Below are 10,103 nucleotides of genomic sequence, written 5' to 3' on the forward strand. Positions count from 1 at the left end.
TGACCCAAATACGGCCTATATGACTTCTATGTAGCCCATTTTCTACATTACTTATCAAATGAACTATTTCTTTCTCATAGCATGTCAATGTTGGGTAGTTGTGTGTGTGTAAGCCCTAAAATTGTATAGGAGAGCATTTTATTAAGGTTTATGACGCTTTTTACTCAAAATGGCCCGAATATGGCCTATATGACTTTACTTTGCCTATTTCCTACATTTCTTATTAAATTAACTTTATTTATCTCATAACATGTCAATATTATCTAGTTATAGGTGTATAAGGAAAGAAATCACATCAAAAGAGCATAACACAAATGGCCCTAATATTGGCCCATATGACTTCTATTCAGCCCATTTTCTACCTTTCTTGTGAAATAGTCTTTTTGTTTCTCATAACATGCCATTGTTGGGTAATATTAGGTGTCTAAGGCTAGAAATCACATCAATATAACATTTCAATAAGTTTTAGGACTGACCTCATCAAGCTGTTGAGTGTCCGTATAATGAGTCACAATGTCAAGCATGAATCTCATCACATACAAAGCACAATCAAGTCCATTCTCTTGTTGTGCGCACTAGCATATGACAAACAAATCACATCAGTGAAACATGCAAAGGAAATGAGCAAATATTTACTAACATAAATTTTCAAGATAATCACAATATCATGTAAATTACCAACGGTGACTTCCATGTTGGACCCTTTGGAGCACGACAATGTAGCTTCTTCATAACACTATAGTAAAAAAAAAAAGTACATTCAATATAGATTAGTCGTATGATTACTAAATTAGTTATTATAAGCAATAATCATCACTAGGTTGCTATATATTTACTTTTGCAATATAGACTTCACGTGCCACTTCTCCGATGATCGAGCTGAATCAAGGTGATAAATTGTGTTAGTGGAATTACAAATCACCATGAGGCTCCAATGCTCCCTACATAAGTTCACAATAGACAAGCAAATTAATATTTAGGAGTCAACATATAATGAGGACAAATCGATTGAATTTGACATGGTTAGACTTACTCTCTATAACATGGGGCGAATATGAACTTGTCTCCCGCACGCGCTGATTCCCTAATACTCTGTTCAACATAGTACAACACGACATGAGGGTTGCCTATGCACTAGTAGAAAAAGTGCTATTTGTAACCGGCGAAATTGACTTTTTGTAACTGGCATTGTTGGTTGCGAATGCCACCGTTACAACTAGTAAAAATTATTTGTAACTGACTAATGTTAGTTACAAATAATGTACTATGCGTAACTGGCTTATCCTAACGCCAGTTACAAAAAGTCTATTTTCCAAGGTAGAAAGCATACTATTTGTAACTGGCATTAAGTTACGCTAGTTACAATTAGGGTATTATTAGTAACTGACAAAATATATTTTTTTTATTTTTTTTAAAAAATATTATTAGTAACTAACATTAGATTATACCAGTTACTAATAAATAAATAATATTTTTAATAAATATTTGATTCGAATACAAGAATAGTAATATAACCTACCAAACGTCCCATCGTCAAATGGGTTACAACCTGTTACAATTCAACCAACAAAACACGTACTCCGAATACTTCCATATAACTTAAATTCACCCACAACATACAATACAAACACTCCAAATAATTCCAAAGATGTTGAATTATTCATCCACAACAATACAGTGCAACAAAATTAACTATACTTTCCAAAAAACAATTAAAACTTGAATAAATAAAAAAAAAAAAAGAACATTGATTTATAATTTAAAAATGTAATAACAATAATCAATAGGCTAAATAAAAGTAGATACATAGAAAAGTGTTAAATTGTTTTATTAAGCTAAACGCGACTAATCATAACATTGATTAATAAGATAACTAGTCTTTCAACAAAAAATTAAGCCTAAAAACTTTAGCCCATTACTCTCAAATCTCATATGATTCTACATCGTTATAGGCTGCAAGTCTTGCAAAATACTCCTGCAAATATTATAAAAAAAAAACGTGTCTATAATCATATAACTAATATATAAAGCTAAACTTTTAGTCAGGTCACGAGGTAGCGACACTTGGCGTTCTAACTTTTCGCCAAGTGTCGCGCCACGTAGGATAGACTTTACCAGATAAAAAAGTTAGTTTATAATTCTATTTGGGTATAATTTTAAGATAAAATTGTTAGTTTAGAGTTTTATTTTCGATAAAATATCAATATTTCAGATGTTCAAATTATAATTAAAATTTGTATCAATGATAATTTTAAAAGGCAAAAGCTAATGAGCGCGCCCGGGGCGTTAGATAAGAGAATTAAAGTGCAAATATTAGAGTAAAATTAACATTAATTACACCGAACGACGAGTAATTTTGTCATGAATTCCTAACTTAATACCATTTCAACCAATATAATTTATCCTTATCTAACGCCCCGGGGCGCTCATTAGCAAGATCGATTTTAAAATTTGATATATATGTTAAATTTTATGTTACAATTCAATAAACAATCCGGGCATTGCACGGGGCATTCCAACTTTTCGCCAAGTGTTGCAGCACCTTGGATAGATTTAAATAGACTTCATTTGATAAAAAAACCGTCAAGTGTCGCGCCACCTTAGATAGATTTCATAAGATAAAAAAATTAGGTAAGAATTCTATTTTCAATCAAATTAGGATAGAATTTTAGAATAAGATTATTAGTTTAGAGTTATATTTTCGATAAAATACCAAATAATAAATTTATAATTAGGCCACAAGACAACATCATTTAGCGTTTTAATTTTCCGCCAAATATCGTACCACGTTGGATAAATATAGATTGACTTTGTAGCAAAAAAAAGTTAATTTAGAATTCTATTTTCAATCAAATTGAATTATAATACTACCTTTATTAAATGTTAAGTGCAATTTTAGGGTATTATTTGAGAGATATAAAATATTTCAATGTTGCACATAACATTTAACGGAGGTAGTATAAATTTATCTTAAAAGTCCATAAACTACTCGGGCATCACCGGGGCACAAAACTAGTACTTTATAAAAATAAAACATCAACCAAAACTCGTATAAAGCATTTTAGCTGGCAAAGAAGAGGTAAATTAATCACTAACCTCTTTCAAATTTCCATTGAAATTGCTATGAAAGGTACTTTCTCATACATATATATCTCATTACATAATAAGCACATTCGGTCCGCAATTATTATCTTTCTCTTTGGTTTGCACCAACTCATTATCCGCCTTTTTTGACAAAGTCATAACTTTCAAGAAAAGATAAATATTAATATAATTAAGTTACAAATATCTTAGATCATTACCTGCGATCAATGTATTACCTTATCAGTAAAGAAGACTAAATCTACTTCAGTGTCACATTATTTCATATAGTTACAATTGGTATCTTATTGGGAATCAACTAACGAGTGAGTAGTGACTATAGTGATGTTCCTATTATAAACACACTGAATAAATCCGTGAGAGTGATCGAATTGGATACATCCTACTCTGTCCAAGCATCCACTAAAGACTGATACACCCTTAACAACAAACTGAAAGTGATCTCAACCATGGATGGCATGAAAAAGCATATAAGTAGAAAAAAAAAAATGCTTGCAGCAATTGCTAAAGAGATTGTCCATGAAGGTTTGAAAGGCTATATTTTGAAACAACAAGTATTCTAAAATTTGTTAGATTAAGATATTAAATAAGAAGTATAATGCCATGGTATTAGATATGTTGCCTAGTGCCACTAAGAAAAAAAAAATGAAGTACGCTAACAATTAACAAAAGCATCTGATGTTTCAAGAAAGCATGAATAGACAAAATCGAGAAATATTAACTTTGCTGTCATAGTAGAGTAGTGGTAGAATTAATTAAATGCCTCATTATAATGTCCTATAACTCTTATTATTTGTCATAAAATGTCATGAATATCCATGTGTTTCTGAATCGACGGTTGAAAACTTTCTGCACAAAGTACCATCCTAGTCTATTGTGTGCAAGACCCTAATTAGGGACGCTCATCATAGACACCAGGACAATGATCTGAAAAGGAATTTCAGCCTTTCTTCTCGTAAGATAAATGTCATCATATAAAATACTCTGCCTGTCCCATACTCACACACACTATGAAAACAGATTGAGAAGGATATTTTGCTTAAAAATAGCATACCATAAAAAGAGAAGCAACAACAAATTGTCACATGGATTTGCTATTATGATGAAGGTCGTGACTTAGAAAGTATGCTATAGAAAGATAAGGACTCTCACCTTAGGAAATTTAAGTACGTCCGTGTCATCTCAATAAATACCTATCACGATAATCCTAGATGAGTCTATCGTTTTCCCTCAACTAGATCTCTGTACTGATATTCCACTCTCTAGACACATCAATAATAAAAAACATAGCCTCTAGATGCATGTTACATGGAAAACTCTCCTTGTTTCATATATAGTGTTTAGGAGTGGATTATATTACCCCTCCATCATCATCTACCAGCTAGACATTTTGCCAAATATGAATTATTCAGGTTAAAATGATATTAAGAAAGCAAAGCAACTAGCAATTAAGATAAAGGTCTCCTACAAAATGCAATTAATCAAGCTTGTCAACACATTAAATTAGTTATAATTTTTCTCATTTCCATGGGATTAACTTTACATGATTAAGTTTGGAATTTATGGTAAAAGTTAAGGTTTATTAACGATGAAATTTTGAAGGTACTCAGAAAGATTAATAGAAATGAGACACCAATGGGAAAATAAAAACAGAAAAGACAGGTTGACAAGCAAGATAATTGGAGCAACAGTTATAGGAGGGTGCATTTGGCTTAAATTATGGGTTGATTAATGAGGTGGGTAACTAGTAAGGCAAAAAAAAATATTCACCCTAATTTAATAAACGGTAATAGTAGGGAGACAGGGGTAAAAAAGGACCGGTTTTCTAACGTTCAGCCAACAACTCTGAAAGGTATTTGTCCACATAAATATAATTAGTCCGATGAGTTAAAATCATCGTAATTGATACGCATAATAGCAAACTAAAACAAGAAAACTAAAGGAAAATTTTGACAGATCGGGATTACATATAATTTTTTCTATATATTTCTTAAATATCAATAAGTAATTTTGAATGATCAAACCGAATTTACGAAATTTATACATTTCACATTAAAGCTTAATGAATAGAAGAAATAATATGGGTATGCAAATTGTTTGGTGTTACATAAACAATGAATAAAATAATAAAGAGAAGAAGACCTGTATAGTTCCAAGATCATATCGCTGAAAAAGGTGAGCTTCAATTCCCAAGCAGTCATAGTATCAGGCTGACACTTAGTGCACGAGAATACCTATTGAAGTAGTCATAGATCAACTTTTCTACTCTAAAAAAGAACATTACTAGTCTACCATAAGTTCACAGTTATCTCAAACCATTTATTGAACAAGAACATTTTCCAATTTCTACATGCTATTGTGCTAGAAACTTGTATTGTTAAAAACCAGAGCAATTTTTAAGCCTGAAATTACTAAAATCAAAAGCTGTTAATTAATTTTGTTTCTCTACTAGTGATAATCAGTCCAATTCCTCATAGAAGTATCAAAACAAGCAAACAATTTATCATAATCAAAGAATTTGGCAGAAATGAAGAACTATACCAAATTTTCCAGCCCTGCAACAACGGCGACACCACAATTCACCACGTACTCAGGTGCGACCATTCAACATGCAAGCCCTGCCTCGCCGCCTCGCACATCTCAATCTCCTCCGCCCTATCACCCTTCCCCCACACCCTATGCTGCCCATCATGTACTCAGTAGAAACCCATAAATTAAAATAAAAGTAGCACAAACCCTAGAATTCATAAGGTCTTTTTTTTCAATTAGTCGCTTAAAATGAATCAAAAATACATAATTTAGGTGGAGATTGAGAGCAAACCATGATAATAAACTTTGATGATTGAGTTTTGGAAAAGCTTTAGAGGGGTTTTGGAGGAGCATTAGTTGAGTTTCAGAGCGGGTGTGTGAAAAAATGGGGAAAAAGAATAGGAATGAAGAACTTAGGGTAGAGGAGTGAATTAGTGAAGGCTACATATAATTTAAAAAAAAAAAAAAAGGTGAAGTGCGTGCTAGAAAATAGCAATCTAGCATTAGTAACTGACGTTAATGAAGTCCATTACAAGTAATATGGTCAATAAAGTTTGACTTACTACTTGTAACTAGCCTTTTTTAAGTTCCTTACTAATAGTTAGTCAGTCTATCCCTCACCTACTATTTGTAACTAACCTTAGGCATGTCAGTTACTAATTCAAATTTATTTGTAACCAGCATAACCTATGTCAGTCACTAATACTCTTGTAGTAACTAACATAACATATGTCAGTTACTAATAGGGCGTTACAAATAGCATTTTTTTACTAGTGATGATTCTAGTAGTGGATAACTGCTCGGGGCATAACCACCCAACTTTACAAGGAGAATTAGTGTCAGTTAAGTGCTCCTGTAGTGCTCTGCGTGCATGAACATTGAATAATTTATCAGATGTAGGATAATCACCATCAATTTGAATAACTTGAAAAAAGTATAGATTATGTGGGCATTGAAGTACCTCATGAATGTTTGAATGAGGGAAATGTTAAGCTTTCACTAGTAGAAAAAACATTATGGGAAGCGGTTCAAACCCCCAAATGGGAAGCGGTTCTGAACCGCATGGGTTTAGGGGGCTTGCCAATTGCCAAGCAAATGGCAAGCGGTTCAGAACCGCTTCCCATTTGGGGAGAATGGCAAGCGGTTTGGCGCCAAAACCACTTGCCATTTGCACTTCACATAACATTATGTGCAGTGCAAATGGGAAGCGGTTTTGGCGCCAAACCGCTTCCCATTTGTAATTTTTTTTATTTTTTTTATTTTAATATATATAATAATTAATAATAATAATATTATTATTAGTGACCTGTTTTGAGAAGCACATTATTCCAGTTTTTTAAAAATTATTATTATTATTAATATTATTATTAATTAATAATATTATATTAATTAATATTAATAAATAATAATTAATTAAAAATATTACAAATTTTGGAATAATAATAATTCAATAACAATAAAATGCATAATAATAATAACATATATAAAACTCATAAATAATGTATAGTACTAATTACAAATAAGTAATATAATGTACATATGGATTTACGTACTATATATATAAATAAAAAAGATACGGTAACAACTAAATATTAATATTTATTGTTCATAAAAAAATAAAAAAATAAAATAAAACTCAATCTAAGTCATTATCTAACTAACACATATATATTATATATTCTACCTAGATGCCATCAAATGTCACAAAAAAAGCCCACATGTCGCGAATTTCATCAACCTCTTCCTTTGTCAAAGGGCCTTCCCTTTTACAAACCTTTGAAAACAAAAAAAAATACCAAACATTAAACATTATTCATATATATTACATAAAATTCAAACTAATAATTAAAAATAATAATGTATATATGTTAAATATTTCAAACATCATTCTAACTTGCCCGATTTAGCATTCAACTAAGTTTTAGGACGACTTTTACCCAAAATCGCCTATTTCACTACTACTTTGCCCGGTTTCTACATTTCTTATCTAATGAGCTATTTATCTATCATAACATGTCAATTACAACTAGTCTTAGGTGTCTAATGTTTGAAATCATAGCAAATTAGCAATCTTCTAAGTTTTAGGACGGCTTTTTACAAAAAATCGCCTATTTCACTACTACTTTGCCCGTTTTCTACATTTCTTATCTAATGAGCTATTTATCTATCATAACATGTCAATTACAACTAGTCTTTGGTGTCTAATGTTTGAAATCATAGCAAATTAGCATTATTCTAAGTTTTAGGACGGCTTTTACCCGAAATCGCCTATTTCACTACTACTTTGCCCGTTTTCTACATTTCTTATCTAATGAGCTATTTATCTATCATGACATGTCGATTACAACTAGTATTTGGTGTCTAATGTTTGAAATCATAGCAAATTAGCATTATTCTAAGTTTTAGGACGGCTTTTACCCGAAATCGCCTATTTCACTACTACTTTGCCCGTTTTCTACATTTCTTATCTAATGAGCTATTTATCTATCATAACATGTCAATTACAACCAGTCTTTGGTGTCCAATGTTTGAAATCATAGCAAATTAGCATTATTCTAAGTTTTAGGACGGCTTTTACCCGAAATCGCCTATTTCACTACTACTTTGCCCGTTTTCTACATTTCTTATCTAATGAGCTATTTATCTATCATAACATGTCAATTACAACCAGTCTTTGGTGTCTAATGTTTGAAATCATAGCAAATTAGCATTATTCTAAGTTTTAGGACGGCTTTTACCCGAAATCGCCTATTTCACTACTACTTTGCCCGTTTTCTACATTTCTTATCTAATGAGCTATTTATCTATCATAACATGTCAATTACAACTAGTCTTTGGTGTCCAATGTTTGAAATCATAGCAAATTGGCATTATTCTAAGTTTTAGGACGGCTTTTACCCGAAATCGCCTATTTCACTACTACTTTGCCCGTTTTCTACATTTCTTATCTAATGAGCTATTTATCTATCATAACATGTCAATTACACCTAGTCTTTGGTGTCTAATGTTTGAAATCATAGCAAAAGATCATTTTACTCAGTTTTAGGACGACATTTACCCAAAATCGCCTTTTCCACTTCTACTTGCCCTTTTTTATATTTTTTTCCGTTTGGAATTTTTTTTCACAAACATTGTCCATAATACACTAACAATGCAAGTACGCAAAAATTACAAAAAGTTGCATGAACGGCTCGGTTTCATGAACGGATGCTGCCTGGGCTGCTGCAGCAGCTGCCTGGTGGCTACTGCAGCTGCCTGTGCAGTTCACTGTTGGCTGCTGCAGCTGCCTGTGCAGCTGCCTAGGCTGCTGCTGCAGCTGCCCGTGCAGCTGCCTGGTGGCTGCTGCAGCGGCCTGGCTGCTGCGGCTGCCTAGGCTGCTGCTGCTGGTGCCTGGGCAGCTGCCTAGGCTGCTGCTGCGGCTGCCTGGCAGCTGTTGCAGTTTGGTGGCTGGCTGCTTGTAACTGCCTAGCATAACCCGAGGTTGTTGCCTCAGGTGCTGTAGTTGCCTCGGGTGCTCACTTTCCCAATTTCTTTATTTCTTACCTAATGAGCAGTTTCTTTATTATAACATGTCAATTATAACTAGTCTTAGGTGTCTAATGTTTGAAATCATTGCAAATTAGCATTCTACTAAGTTTTAGGACGACTTTTACCCGAAATCGCCTATTTCACTACTACATTGCCCGATTTCTACATTACTTATGTAATGAGCAATTTCTTTATCGTAACATGTCAATTATAACTAGTCTTAGGAGTCTAATGTTAAAATCATTGCAAATTAGCATTATACTAAGTTTTAGGACGACTTTTACTCGAAATCGCCTATTTCACTACTACGTTGCCCGATTTCTATATTACTTATGTAATGAGCAATTTCTTTATCATAACATGTCAATTATAACTAGTGTAGGTGTCTAATGTTTGAAATCATTGCAAATTAGCATTATTCTAAGTTTTAGGACGGCTTTTACCCGAAATCGCCTATTTCACTACTACTTTGCCCGTTTTCTACATTTCTTATCTAATGAGCTATTTATCTATCATAACATGTCAATTACAACCAGTCTTTGGTGTCCAATGTTTGAAATCATAGCAAATTAGCATTATTCTAAGTTTTAGGACGGCTTTTACCCGAAATCGCCTATTTCACTACTACTTTGCCCGTTTTTTACATTTCTTATCTAATGAGCTATTTATCTATCATAACATGTCAATTACAACCAGTCTTTGGTGTCTAATGTTTGAAATCATAGCAAATTAGCATTATTCTAAGTTTTAGGACGGCTTTTACCCGAAATCGCCTATTTCACTACTACTTTGCCCGATTTCTACATTTCTTATCTAATGAGCAATTTCTTTATCATAACATGTCAATTATAACTAGTCTTAGGTGTCTAATGTTTGAAATCATAGCAAATTAGCATTATACTTAGTTTTAGGACGGCTTTTACCCAAAATCGAACCGGAAAAAA

At 32.7% G+C, this 10,103-nt stretch overlaps 1 long non-coding RNA gene across 1 annotated transcript; it reads right to left on the reverse strand.

The window, feature by feature from the left end:
- Positions 1-683: 683 nt before the first annotated feature.
- LOC145559908 (uncharacterized) lies at positions 684-6,056 on the reverse strand. Its single transcript, XR_014093027.1, has 5 exons — positions 5,644-6,056; positions 5,245-5,336; positions 1,034-1,092; positions 837-941; positions 684-736 (listed from the first exon to the last, which is right to left on the reverse strand). It is a non-coding gene; the product is annotated as an uncharacterized LOC145559908 (long non-coding RNA).
- Between the last annotated feature and the right edge of the window lie 4,047 nt (positions 6,057-10,103).

The sequence above is a fragment of the Chenopodium album genome, chromosome 9 (genome assembly GCF_948465745.1).
Source record: "Chenopodium album chromosome 9, dcCheAlbu1.1, whole genome shotgun sequence".
NCBI lineage: Eukaryota > Viridiplantae > Streptophyta > Magnoliopsida > Caryophyllales > Amaranthaceae > Chenopodium > Chenopodium album.